Below are 14819 nucleotides of genomic sequence, written 5' to 3' on the forward strand. Positions count from 1 at the left end.
GTGTTGTCAAGTATACTATCCATATCTGTGCTGCATTGTAGTTGTGAGCAGTATATAGTAGGAGGACAGTGCAGAATTTTGCTGACCACCAGTATATATATATATATATAGCAGTACGGTACAGTAGGCCATTGCTCTACCTCTGTGTCATCAAGTATACTATCCATATCTGTGCTGCATTGTAGTTGTGTGCAGTATATAGTAGGAGGACAGTGCAGAATTTTGCTGACCACCAATATATATATATATATATATATATATATATATAGCAGTACGGTACAGTAGGCCATTGCTCTACCTCTGTGTCATCAAGTATACTATCCTTATATGTGCTGCATTGTAGTTGTGCGCAGTATATAGTAGGAGGACAGTGCAGAATTTTGCTGACCACCAGTATATATATATATAGCAGTACGGTACAGTAGGCCATTGCTCTAACTATGTGTCATCAAGTATACTATCCATATCTGTGCTGCATTGTAGTTGTGCTAAGTATATAGTAGGAGGACATTGCTGAATTTTGCTGACTACCGGTATATATACATATATATATATATGGGTAAAAAGGAATAAGGTGATTTTCAGCGACCAATGGTATCTTATAATTTGGAGGAGACTCAGTAAATTTTTTTTATAAAAAATAGTAAAAATTTTTAATAGACTGTAATTAGCACCAACATAAAAGTAAATAAATATAAATAAAAGCAATGGCCCTAAGACAAGGAGCCAGCAAATAAGTGAGAAATCAATGGAACTAATTAAAAGATGTAAAAAATGCATACAATTAATAGTTCAAGCTAATAAAAGACAGGAGAATGAATTCCTAACAATATAAAATTGGAAGTAAGATCAACATATAAATAGTATAAAAAAGGTTCTTAGCTTTTTTTGAGAGGATATATATCATAACACCCAACGCGTTTCGTCCTCTCTGGACTTCATCAAGGGGTGGCATATGACTGGGACAGATCATCTATATATACCTAAGTTAATGAGGAAGTGATTGTTACATCACTTCCTGTCAATTAACAATAGTCAAATTAGTCAATGTGTATACACATCAAAAACGAAGCTATAATAGCCTTGCAGCAAGGTATCCCCATGCTATGCAAAACCGCTTTAGAATGGAGTCATTATTGTGTTTAAAAAGTCATTTTTCACACTTTTAAGCTTGTGATCCTGGACTTCCTGTCCGGATCGTGGGTGACGTCACGTCCGCCCCACTTCCGGCGTCCGGCAATCCTCATTGCGCATGCGCCGACCGCGGGTTAGATGGTATCGTACGTCTGCTGTGCATATATTCTCCCTTCAGAGGCGGGGAAGAGTTCGTACAGCGGCGGCCATGTTCTTGAAGAATGTTCATCTCAAGCAACTGTTTGTGTGATCATGTGATCGCTGCGGCCATCTTTGTTGTGACTTTTCATATTAAAATATGCTCATTCGATCGAGAAAAGAGAAACAAATATGATTTTAAGACCACTGTGAATGCAAATATTAGTATTAAATTCCACTGGTGCCCCTGATTACAGGGTTTTTTTGCATAGCATATATATATATATATTGGATGTATATCCACTTCTTAATATCACCGCCTAGAGCACAGGGATAGTAAATAATTATAGTATTTATAATGGAGGAGATTGGAAGGTGTTGGTTTTTTGCAGTGTTAAAATCTGTATAAAAAAACTGCATGAAAGCGGGGAGTGAAGATATTCATATACAGGAGTGAATCAGCGGCAGACAGATTTCTTGGTGTGTTAGAAAGATAATCAGGTGTTAGCCTGGTTGTTAGAATAGATCAGCTTCTTTTTTGGCACCCACATTCCACGTAATGAAGTTAGTACAATATCCTCATAGCCCTTGCACACAAAGGTATTACAGCACCCAGTATTCCATGATGGTTCCCCATCTATGTACTAACTGGGCCCAGCACTGCTTGGCTTCCAAGATCGAACGGAGTTGGGCATCTCCAGTGCGGTATGGCTGTATAATTGGCATGGTTTTTTGGAGGTATCATAATGTGATTACGTGGTTTGGAAGGTAGCCCAAATAGAAATAGAAGTAGAGAGAGGACAGGTTAATATAATATGAACAAGATGTAGTCAGCTTACGTTACAAAAAGGGGGCTATTTCATAGCCCTCGTTGAAGCCATCAGGGTGCAGGGTTTTAAGTTCAAAAATCCAGTACATTTCCCTTTTTGATAAAAGGTTAGAGAGGTCTCCGCCTCTCTCGCCCAGTGAGACTAGTTCAATGCCCTTGAAGGTTAGATCGTCCGGGTCCGAGTTGTGACAAGCATGGAAATGTTTTGATACTGCGTGTGTCAGTACTTTGTTTTTAATGTTCCTTATCTGTTCCTGAATGCGGATTTTCAAAGGTCTTTTCGTTTTACCTCTGTACTTCATCCCACATGAGCACTCCAGCATGTATATCACTGACACCGTATTACAGTTAATGAACTGCTTAATCTTATAGTCTTTCTCTCCGTTTGTTTTCTTGAAGGTTTTTCTTATGGGGTGTACGTAGTGGCATACATTGCAGCGGCCGCATTTGTAACACCCGACGCATTTGGGCATGCTAGATCTTACTTCCGGGTTCTTCAGCATGCTTGGTGCCACCAGATTTTTAAGGTTTTGCGATTTCTTAAATACCACAAGAGGGTCTTTTGGGAGATAGTCTTTCAAAATCGGATCCATCAGGAGAATGTTCCAGTGTTTTTTTAGGGTTTTCTTAATAATGTTCTCATGTCTACTAAACGTAGTGACAAACCTCACTGTGTCATCTCTTTTTTCCTTGGATTTATATTTCAAAAGTTGTTTCCTCTCCAAATTCTTGGCCTTCAGGTTGGCTTCTTCCAAAAGATGGTTCGGATATCCTTTTTCTTTGAATCTTTCGGTGTATACCTGCAGTTGTTGGTCTCGGTCCTCAGTATCCTTACAGTTCCGAGCAATTCTGTTGAACTGGGAGAAGGGGATATTCTTCTTCCATTGTTGACTGTGATTGCTTCGGTAGTGTACGTAGCTGTTCATATCCACTTCCTTAATGTAGTTCTTGGTGATCACTTCATTACCTGTATGTGTCAGAACTAAGTCGAGGAACTCTATCTTCTCTGTGCTTTCCTTTGCAGTGAAATGAAGATTTATGGAATTATTGGATAAGTACGTGAAGAATTCTTTAAAACTTGCACCGTCACCGTCCCACACAAGCAAAATGTCATCTATATAACGTTTATAAAATGCAATATTTTGTTGGAATGGATGATCCTTAAAAATGTACTCATTTTCCCAATTTCCCATAAAAAGATTAGCGAAACTGGGCGCAAAAATTGTGCCCATTGCGGTGCCACAGATTTGTAAAAAAATAGGTATCTAAAAATTTAAAATAGTTACGTTTCAAAATAAAATTCATTAGTTCACATAAAAATATCCTGTGCTCCTCTGTGATCTCTGCATCCTTACTCAGGAATCCATTACAGGCCTCTACACCCTTGTCATGTTCTATGCAGGTGTAGAGCGACTGAACGTCTATGGTGATCCATTCTATAAGTATCTTTCCATTCGAATGAGTCCATCAGGTTCAGGACGGATGTAGTGTCTTTTAAATAAGCTGGCAGGTTCAACACATGTTTCCTCAGAAATACATCCACGTATTCGGATAAGTGTGACGTCAGTGAATCTATCCCGGCCACAATGGGTCTTCCTGGGGGATTCGTCATAGATTTATGTACCTTGGGTAAGAAGTAAAAAATGGGGGTGATGGGGTTGGCGTTGAACAGGTACTGGTATTCTTCTTTAGTTAAAATCTCACACCTGAATGCTTTTAAAAGTATGGTTCTCAGTTCCTCCACAAAACCATCTTTTGGATCTCCTGGGAGGGGGGTGTATGAAGTCCTATCCCCCAGCAGTCTGTTTGCTTCTGCGACGTATGCCTCCCGGTCCATAATGACCAGCCCCCCCCTTTATCAGCAGATTTTATAACAATGTTTTTGTTATCCTGAAGTTCCTTAATCGCCTTTGTTTCTCTGTTCGTGAGATTCTTCTCTTTAATATCCTCCATTTCAGTTTCGCATAGATCCTTTTTAACCAGATCATAAAAAATGCCCACATTGTGGCCTTTTGATTCCAAGGGATAAAATTTTGAAGTCGGTTTTAGTCCCGATTTGGATTGGTCATAATTGCGGATCACCGCATTTTCCTTTTTGAGAAAGTGCCTTTTGAGTGTTAGCTTCCGTACAAACTTGTTCAGATCTATGAAGACGTCAAACTTGTTCATGCCTTTTGTAGGTGCGTAGGAGAGACCTTTGTTCAGTAGTGAACTTTCATATTTTGATAACGTGTGGCTTGATAAATTGAAGATACCCTTCGGTGTCGGATCTTCTAGTGGAGATGTCTTCTTTTGCTGTTGTAAATACTTGTTCCTCCTGCCCCCTCGACATCCTCTTCTTCTGCTAGTCTTCTTTTTAGAGGTGTCGTGTTCGTGACCTTCTCCTTCGGTATATTTCTTGCCATGGTTTTGAATCGTGTGCTTTTGCCTGGTGATAAAAAATCCTCCTCAGTTGCCGAGTTCAATCTTTGTAGTGTAGAAAATCTATTGGTGGTCTGTATATTCTGTCTTTTCTGTGGATAGTTCCTTCCGTTATCTATACCTCTTCTTGGTACAGATTGCCAATATTCCCTCTTTGTTCTCGGTTCAATCTTGTCATTTCCATTAAATCTGCTCCAATTCTTGACTTTGTTGTTCTCATAATCTTGCTTGTCCCGTACAAATTTCTTTCCTTTATTCCTTATAACCTCATCTTCAACTTGCTCCAGTTTCCTATTCAATACTTTTTCGTTGATCTTGAAATCCTCTTTGTCCTTGAATATTTCTAACTTCGTTTCAGTCTCTTTGATTTCTGTTTCCAGGGTGGAGATGATCCATTTTTTCTCTGTCACCAGGATTTTCATTAGTTTAATTGAACAGCTGTGGAGTGTGTTATCCCATTCTTTCATGAATTCGGGGTTTTCTGTTCCAAATGTGGGCTGTTTGTTTATTCTGAGGCCCCTGGGTATTCGATCCACGCTGATATAGTGCTCCAACCCTTTAACGTCCCACCATGCCTTCGCTTCTTTAATTAGTAGTCTTTCCATACTCCAGAATAACTCATCAAGTGAGTCCGTACTGGGTACGCTCTCAGTGGTATTGGTTTCATTAAAGATCTTATGGCATACATTATTTCTTTTGTTGGTGCGTTCCCCGGTTCTGAACATACTGTATGAGCGGTATCGGCTTATGGAAGGCAGCCGTAGGCAAAGATTACCATGGAAATTGCAAATAGAGGAAGGCTTGTCGGCGCTTAACCGCGATACCGAATTATACTAGAATGTAGACCAGAGTGTTATGAATGATTGAAAAGTTCTCCTTATTCAGACACTCCCTTAGAAATATTTGGGCGTCAGCTATACCTTAAAGAGAGAAGCGTTGGTAAAGTTCTTCATGTACAGTGTAAAGGTAAAAAGGAATAAGGTGATTTTCAGCGACCAATGGTGTCTTATAATTTGGAGGAGACTCAGTAAATTTTTTTTATAAAAAATAGTAAAATTTTTTAATAGACTGTAATTAGCACCAACATAAAAGTAAATAAATATAAATAAAAGCAATGGCCCTAAGACAAGGAGCCAGCAAATAAGTGAGAAATCAATGGAACTAATTAAAAGATGTAAAAAATGCATACAATTAATAGTTCAAGCTAATAAAAGACAGGAGAATGAATTCCTAACAATATAAAATTGGAAGTAAGATCAACATATAAATAGTATAAAAAAGGTTCTTAGCTTTTTTTGAGAGGATATATATCATAACATTCAACGCGTTTCGTCCTCTCTGGACTTCATCAAGGGGTGGCATATGACTGGGACAGATCATCTATATACCTAAGTTAATGAGGAAGTGATTGTTACATCACTTCCTGTCAATTAACAATAGTCAAATTAGTCAATGTGTATACACATCAAAAACGAAGCTATAATAGCCTTGCAGCAAGGTATCCCCATGCTATGCAAAACCGCTTTAGAATGGAGTCATTATTGTGTTTAAAAAGTAATTTTTCACACTTTTAAGCTTGTGATCCTGGACTTCCTGTCCGGATCGTGGGTGACGTCACGTCCGCCCCACTTCCGGCGTCCGGCAATCCTCATTGCGCATGCGCCGACCGCGGGTTAGATGGTATCGTACGTCTGCTGTGCATATATTCTCCCTTCAGAGGCGGGGAAGAGTTCGTACAGCGGCGGCCATGTTCTTGAAGAATGTTCATCTCAAGCAACTGTTTGTGTGATCATGTGATCGCAGCGGCCATCTTTGTTGTGACTTTTCATATTAAAATATGCTCATTCGACCGAGAAAAGAGAAACAAATATGATTTTAAGACCACTGTGAATGCAAATATTAGTATTAAATTCCACTGGTGCCCCTGATTACAGGTTTTTTTTGCATAGCATATATATATATATTGGATGTATATCCACTTCTTAATATCACCGCATAGAGCACAGGGATAGTAAATAATTATAGTATTTATAATGGAGGAGATTGGAAGGTGTTGGTTTTTTGCAGTGTTAAAATCTGTATAAAAAAACTGCATGAAAGCGGTGAGTGAAGATATTCATATACAGGAGTGAATCAGTGGCAGACAGATTTCTTGGTGTGTTAGAAAGATAATCAGGTGTTAGCCTTGTTGTTAGAATAGATCAGCTTCTTTTTTGGCACCCACATTCCACGTAATGAAGTTAGTACAATATCCTCATAGCCCTTGCACACAAAGGTATTACAGCACCCAGTATTCCATGATGGTTCCCCATCTATGTACTAACTGGGCCCAGTACTGCTTGGCTTCCAAGATCGAACGGAGTTGGGCATCTCCAGTGCGGTATGGCTGTATAATTGGCATGGTTTTTTGGAGGTATCATAATGTAATAAAAAGTATTTGTGCAAATTTGCGCTAGACAGACATTAAAAAATACAGCATATACACCTTGGAAAAATCCACTAATTTTCCATATACAACTGTTTAGAAAATAAATAGGTGTATAAATTGCGCAGATTTAGTCCTAAATGATTACATATAATAAACCATTACTTCCCTTTTGTTTCTCTATGGGGAGTAACTTCTCGGATATCACCATGTATTGAATTGTCTGAACTGAAAAAAATAATATAACAATAGTGCAGACATCCAAAGCAGAAAACACAGAATGGTCCTTTAAATACCACACTCACAATGTGTCAATAGTTTGCGAGCATATCATAGGTCTCAGCTTGAAGGAGCGGGATTCTTCTGCTATCCACCTGAACTTCAGGTCATCGATCCAGAAATCCCACAGAGTCCGGATACTCCAAGGTACAAGTTCAGGATCAGGATCAGTCCAAATGCTCAGTCCACCAGGTAAAAAAGCCACACCGCTTAATGCATTTCGAACCTCACTGGGTTCTTCCTCAGAAGCGTTTGTGGCTGAACGGCTTTTCCTACATTTATACACATCTAAATTAACTAACATAATATCCATCAGCTGTGTCCAGATACCAGATCCTCCTTCAAATTTCGCGGGGAAGATGATGACATAATCATTGTCCAATAGCGAAGGCTTCACTTCGTCCTCCGTCGCTGCTGACGGAGGACAGGAAATGACATCGTGCGTTCCACCCGGCTCCCTTGCGGTTCATGCATAGCGCACCAGACCAGATGAGCACTTCCCGTTCTCCGTCGTCCGCAGTGACGGACGAGACGCACGCCCATCACATGTCACATACAGAGATGTGTCCTCCAAAACGCGGAAGTGTGCGTTCCAAACCCTCCTCTGTCACTCAGAGCAGCACCATAAAAAAAAATATATAGATATGTATATAGTTTAAGACCTAAACAGACATACAATAACGAAATTCATAATAATGATCAATAAATTTGAAAATTAATATTAAAATTGATAATAAAACAATTAAGAAATATATTAATAAAATCATATAGACACTATAAAAACCACTTCATCTCGAAGTCGGTGTTAAGACCTTTAGGTTGTAAGGATTTTAGCTTAAAAATCCAATTCATTTCACTCTTAGCTAATCTCCTTTCTAAATCTTTGGTCCGCCATGTTGGTTTAACTTGCTCTATCCCCCAAAACCTTTTTATAAAACATTCTTTTTTATCGTGATGAGTTTTAAAATGAGCTGAAAGTGAGTGTGTTTCCAAACCCTTCCGGATATTATACACATGTTCTGCAAGACGGGTCTTTAAGTTTCTACTTGTCCTGCCTACATAAAGTAGCCCGCATGTGCATTCTATCCCATAGATTATATTTTTTGATTGACATGTAATAAAATCATTAATTCTGTATGTTTCATTATTTACGGTGAACTCTGTGATCTTAGTAGAAGTACTCTTCACCATTCTACACATCAAACACTGTCCACATCTATGGAACCCCTTGGTTCTATTACTCACTCTCATATTATCGTCTATGGCACTTCTTACCAATTTATCCTTCAAAGATGGTGCCTTCCTGTAAATAAAGGTGGGTATATCGGGAATTTCTTTTCCTATAACTGGATCTTTCTGTAATAGATACCAATTTCTTCTAAAGATTCTTTCAATATCCTTATGCAGGGGATTAAACTGACTAATGAACGCCCACTTGTTTCTTTCATTTTTTGGTTTTTGCTCTTGTCCTTCTCCTTTAAAAGGTCGTCCCTATTGATATTCTCTACTTTAATACGTGCTTTATTTATAAGTTCCACTGAATAGCCTTTATTAATGAACCTATCGGTAGTTTCCAATATTTGTTCATTACAGGTGGTTTGATCACTACAGTTCCGCTTAATACGTGTGAACTGGCTAAACGGAATACCGTCTAGCCAGTTAGGGTGATGTAAACTTCCCATTTCTATATATCCGTTGGAGTCTGTTGCCTTCCTGAAGGTCTTAGTCTTCAGGATGTCATCTTCCACATATAAACATAGATCCAAGAAGGATATTTCCTTAGAACTACTTGTTGTTACAAATTTAAGATTAAAGTCATTTTGATTTAATTTATCTGTGAAGATAGAAAGATCTTGTTCATGTCCATTCCAAAGGAATAGGACATCATCGATATAACGATGCCAGGATACCAGACCTGCCCCCAGTCCATCGACTCCAAAAATATTATGATCTTCCCAATAAGCCATGTATAAATTGGCGTAACTGGGGGCAAATCTGGTACCCATAGCTGTTCCTACTTGTTGGATATAGTATGTCCCATTGAAGTAAAAATAATTATTATCTAATATAAAACCTATACCATCCAAAACGAATTTTCTGGTTAGCTCGTCATAATCACTTTTATCCAAGAAATAAGAGATAGCTTCCAGCCCTTTCTCTTTTTTGATAACAGTATACAGAGTGCATACATCAGCACTACATAAAATGGTAGAGCTGGTATATTGAACATTGGTAATTTTTCTCAAAACGTCACCCGTATCTTTCAAATACGCCTTGGTTTTTACTACCAATGGCTGTAGAAAGTGGTCAATTAATGCTGACAAATTTGAAGTTAAACTGTTAGTCCCCGATATAATCGGACGACCGGGAGGGTGGAGGGGGTCCTTGTGAACCTTTGGAAGGACGTATATAGTTGGTACTGAAGGTTCTTTTATATTAAGGAAATCATGTTCTTTTTCATTAATTACTCCATCCTTTAATGCATTGGATGTTAATGTTAGTAAGGCTTCACTAATCCTCTGTGTGGGGTCTGATCTTAATTTTTTATAAGTATCCCCTGAGTTTAGTTGTTTCATGATTTCCTCCATATAATCCAATTTGTTCATCAGGACCACTCCACCACCCTTATCTGCTGGCTTAATGATCACCTCCTTATCATCCTTTAGTGATCTTACTGCCTCATATTCTTTTTTAGACAAATTGCATTTAACCTTCTTTTTCTGTTTCATCAGTTTTTCCAACTCGTCATTAATGACTTCGTTGAAACAATTGATGAATTTCCCCCTCTCATAAGTTGGGTTAAAACTGGAAGTATTCTTGAATTTTTCACGTCCTGACAGAGTCTCTATGTCTTGAACAGTACCCTCTTTATTTTTATTCATAAAAAACTTTTTAAGTGTAAGTTTTCTTATATATTTTTGTGTGTCTATATAAAGACCAAAAGGATCGACTTCCCCTGTAGGGGCAAATTTCAACCCTTTTTTTAGTACCCTGATTTCTACAGGGGTCAAAATCCTTTTACTTAAATTGAAAATCTTACCATCGGACTCTGTCTTTTTTGGTGGTAATTTAAATTTAGGCTGAATTTTTTTCTTCTTACCTGCCCTTTTTCCACGTTTACATTTTTTTGGGACCGGTACTCTTTTCTTATTTTTATGGGTACTAGAACTTATCTCCTTCTCGTTGATCTGTAATCCCAACGAAAAGGAGAACTTGGTTCTACTGGGGTAGTCGGTTCCAATAAGTGATACCTATTAGAGGTTCTCAGGGCCCTACGATCCCTATCCATGAATCTATGTTCTTGAACCTGTTCACCCCTCCAACTGTTATTTCTTTCAATAGGTTGAAACCTATTGGGAGGCTTTTGGACCCAAGATTCTACCTCATTGAACCTTGCAATTTGGGGGCGGTTTCTTCTCCAATTTGATTGTCTATACGAGTCCTGTTCATAATTTCTAGACCTCCAATTGCCCTGTCTGTAGTTTGTTCTTTGGTGACCTGATTCTACATTAGGCCTCCCATTAAACTTACCATCCCTATTGGGATATTTAACCACTTTTTGTAATACCCCTTTACTGATATTCTTATTAGAGTCAATATTTACTTTTTGTTTTTTTTGGGCATTAGACTGTATTATTGATAAATTAGTATCTTCATCTATTTGTTTAAGATCTCTCTGATACTTTTTTTGTTTTTTCTCTCGAAGCTCATTGGTATTTTTCATTATTTTATACAGCAGATCTTTCTCTGCTCTCATAAAATCCTGTAGTTCTTTATAAGGTTGAATAATAATTTGTAAATCATTTATTTCATTATTCAATAATTTCAATGTCTCCCTCCTTTCCCTTAGAATTAAATCAATTAGGGCACAAGAACAATCATTGAGAATTACTTCCCAGTCTTTCTTAAAAGAACTACTAGATATGGCAAAGGATGGAGTTTTTATAATTTTTAATCCCTTGGGTATAATTTTTGACATTTGATATTGCTCCAATGTAACTATTTCCCAGAAGATCCTATTTTCTTTTAACATTATTGGTTCTAATTTACAAAAAACAGATTCCAAACTTTCATCACTGACATTAATGTCAGTGGTGGGTAGGAAGGTTTGTTTTGATATTTCTCTCCTATCTTCTCTATATGTAAACATTTCTGCAGCAAAAACACAAAAAAAGTGAATAGAAAATTGATGCAATAAAAAGTATTTGTGCAAATTTGCGCTAGACAGACATTAAAAAATACAGCATATACACCTTGGAAAAATCCACTAATTTTCCATATACAACTGTTTAGAAAATAAATAGGTGTATAAATTGCGCAGATTTAGTCCTAAATGATTACATATAATAAACCATTACTTCCCTTTTGTTTCTCTATGGGGAGTAACTTCTCGGATATCACCATGTATTGAATTGTCTGAACTGAAAAAAATAATATAACAATAGTGCAGACATCCAAAGCAGAAAACACAGAATGGTCCTTTAAATACCACACTCACAATGTGTCAATAGTTTGCGAGCATATCATAGGTCTCAGCTTGAAGGAGCGGGATTCTTCTGCTATCCACCTGAACTTCAGGTCATCGATCCAGAAATCCCACAGAGTCCGGATACTCCAAGGTACAAGTTCAGGATCAGGATCAGTCCAAATGCTCAGTCCACCAGGTAAAAAAGCCACACCGCTTAATGCATTTCGAACCTCACTGGGTTCTTCCTCAGAAGCGTTTGTGGCTGAACGGCTTTTCCTACATTTATACACATCTAAATTAACTAACATAATATCCATCAGCTGTGTCCAGATACCAGATCCTCCTTCAAATTTCGCGGGGAAGATGATGACATAATCATTGTCCAATAGCGAAGGCTTCACTTCGTCCTCCGTCGCTGCAGCGACGGAGGACGAAGTGAAGCCTTCGCTATTGGACAATTATTATGTCATCATCTTCCCCGCGAAATTTGAAGGAGGATCTGGTATCTGGACACAGCTGATGGATATTATGTTAGTTAATTTAGATGTGTATAAATGTAGGAAAAGCCGTTCAGCCACAAACGCTTCTGAGGAAGAACCCAGTGAGGTTCGAAATGCATTAAGCGGTGTGGCTTTTTTACCTGGTGGACTGAGCATTTGGACTGATCCTGATCCTGAACTTGTACCTTGGAGTATCCGGACTCTGTGGGATTTCTGGATCGATGACCTGAAGTTCAGGTGGATAGCAGAAGAATCCCGCTCCTTCAAGCTGAGACCTATGATATGCTCGCAAACTATTGACACATTGTGAGTGTGGTATTTAAAGGACCATTCTGTGTTTTCTGCTTTGGATGTCTGCACTATTGTTATATTATTTTTTTCTGTTCAGACAATTCAATACATGGTGATATCCGAGAAGTTACTCCCCATAGAGAAACAAAAGGGAAGTAATGGTTTATTATATGTAATCATTTAGGACTAAATCTGCGCAATTTATACACCTATTTATTTTCTAAACAGGTATCATAATGTGATTACGTGGTTTGGAAGGTAGCCCAAATAGAAATAGAAGTAGAGAGACTGGACAGGTTAATATAATATGAACAAGATGTAGTCAGCTTACGTTACAAAAAGGGGGCTATTTCATAGCCCTCGTTGAAGCCATCAGGGTGCAGGGTATTAAGTTCAAAAATCCAGTACATTTCCCTTTTTGATAAAAGGTTAGAGAGGTCTCCGCCTCTCTCGCCCAGTGAGACTAGTTCAATGCCCTTGAAGGTTAGATCGTCCGGGTCCGAGTTGTGACAAGCATGGAAATGTTTCGATACTGCGTGTGTCAGTACTTTGTTTTTAATGTTCCTTATATGTTCCTGAATGCGGATTTTCAAAGGTCTTTTCGTTTTACCTATGTACTTCATCCCACATGAGCACTCCAGCATGTATATCACTGACACCGTATTACAGTTAATGAACTGCTTAATCTTATAGTCTTTCTCTCTGTTTGTTTTCTTGAAGGTTTTTCTTATGGGGTGTACGTAGCGGCATACATTGCAGCGGCCGCATTTGTAACACCCGACGCATTTGGGCATGCTAGATCTTACTTCCGGGTTCCTCAGCATGCTTGGTGCCACCAGATCTTTAAGGTTTTGCGATTTCTTAAATACCACAAGAGGGTCTTTTGGGAGATAGTCTTTCAAAATCGGATCCATCAGGAGAATGTTCCAGTGTTTTTTTAGGGTTTTCTTAATAATGTTCTCATGTCTACTAAACGTAGTGACAAACCTCACTGTGTCATCTCTTTTTTCCTTGGATTTATATTTCAAAAGTTGTTTCCTCTCCAAATTCTTGGCCTTCAGGTTGGCTTCTTCCAAAAGATGGTTCGGATATCCTTTTTCTTTGAATCTTTCGGTGTATACCTGCAGTTGTTGGTCTCGGTCCTCAGTATCCTTACAGTTCCGAGCAATTCTGTTGAACTGGGAGAAGGGGATATTCTTCTTCCATTGTTGACTGTATTTGTTTCTCTTTTCTCGGTCGAATGAGCATATTTTAATATGAAAAGTCACAACAAAGATGGCCGCCGCGATCACATGATCACACAAACAGTTGCTTGAGATGAACATTCTTCAAGAACATGGCCGCCGCTGTACGAACTCTTCCCCGCCTCTGAAGGGAGAATATATGCACAGCAGACGTACGATACCATCTAACCCGCGGTCGGCGCATGCGCAATGAGGATTGCCGGACGCCGGAAGTGGGGCGGACGTGACGTCACCCACGATCCGGACAGGAAGTCCAGGATCACAAGCTTAAAAGTGTGAAAAATGACTTTTTAAACACAATAATGACTCCATTCTAAAGCGGTTTTGCATAGCATGGGGATACCTTGCTGCAAGGCTATTATAGCTTCGTTTTTGATGTGTATACACATTGACTAATTTGACTATTGTTAATTGACAGGAAGTGATGTAACAATCACTTCCTCATTAACTTAGGTATATATAGATGATCTGTCCCAGTCATATGCCACCCCTTGATGAAGTCCAGAGAGGACGAAACGCGTTGGGTGTTATGATATATATCCTCTCAAAAAAAGCTAAGAACCTTTTTTATACTATTTATATGTTGATCTTACTTCCAATTTTATATTGTTAGGAATTCATTCTCCTGTCTTTTATTAGCTTGAACTATTAATTGTATGCATTTTTTACATCTTTTAATTAGTTCCATTGATTTCTCACTTATTTGCTGGCTCCTTGTCTTAGGGCCATTGCTTTTATTTATATTTATTTACTTTTATGTTGGTGCTAATTACAGTCTATTAAAAAATTTTACTATTTTTTATAAAAAAAATTTACTGAGTCTCCTCCAAATTATAAGACACCATTGGTCGCTGAAAATCACCTTATTCCTTTTTACCTTTACACTGTACATGAAGCACTTTACTAACGCTTCTCTCTTTAAGGTATAGCTGACGCCCAAATATATCTAATGGAGTGTCTGAATAAGGAGAACTTTTCAATCATTCATAACACTCTGGTCTACATTCTAGTATAATTCGGTATCGCGGTTAAGCGCCGACAAGCCTTCCTCTATTTGCAATTTCCATGGTAATCTTTGCCTACGGCTGCC

At 38.4% G+C, this 14819-nt stretch overlaps 2 pseudogenes; both read right to left on the minus strand.

The window, feature by feature from the left end:
* Window positions 1–1872: 1872 nt before the first annotated feature.
* Window positions 1873–1991, minus strand: LOC134968316 (5S ribosomal RNA; annotated as a pseudogene).
* Window positions 1992–6797: 4806 nt separating this feature from the next.
* Window positions 6798–6916, minus strand: LOC134967108 (5S ribosomal RNA; annotated as a pseudogene).
* Between the last annotated feature and the right edge of the window lie 7903 nt (window positions 6917–14819).

The sequence above is a fragment of the Pseudophryne corroboree genome, chromosome 10, assembly GCF_028390025.1.
Source record: "Pseudophryne corroboree isolate aPseCor3 chromosome 10, aPseCor3.hap2, whole genome shotgun sequence".
Taxonomy (NCBI): Eukaryota; Metazoa; Chordata; class Amphibia; order Anura; family Myobatrachidae; genus Pseudophryne; species Pseudophryne corroboree.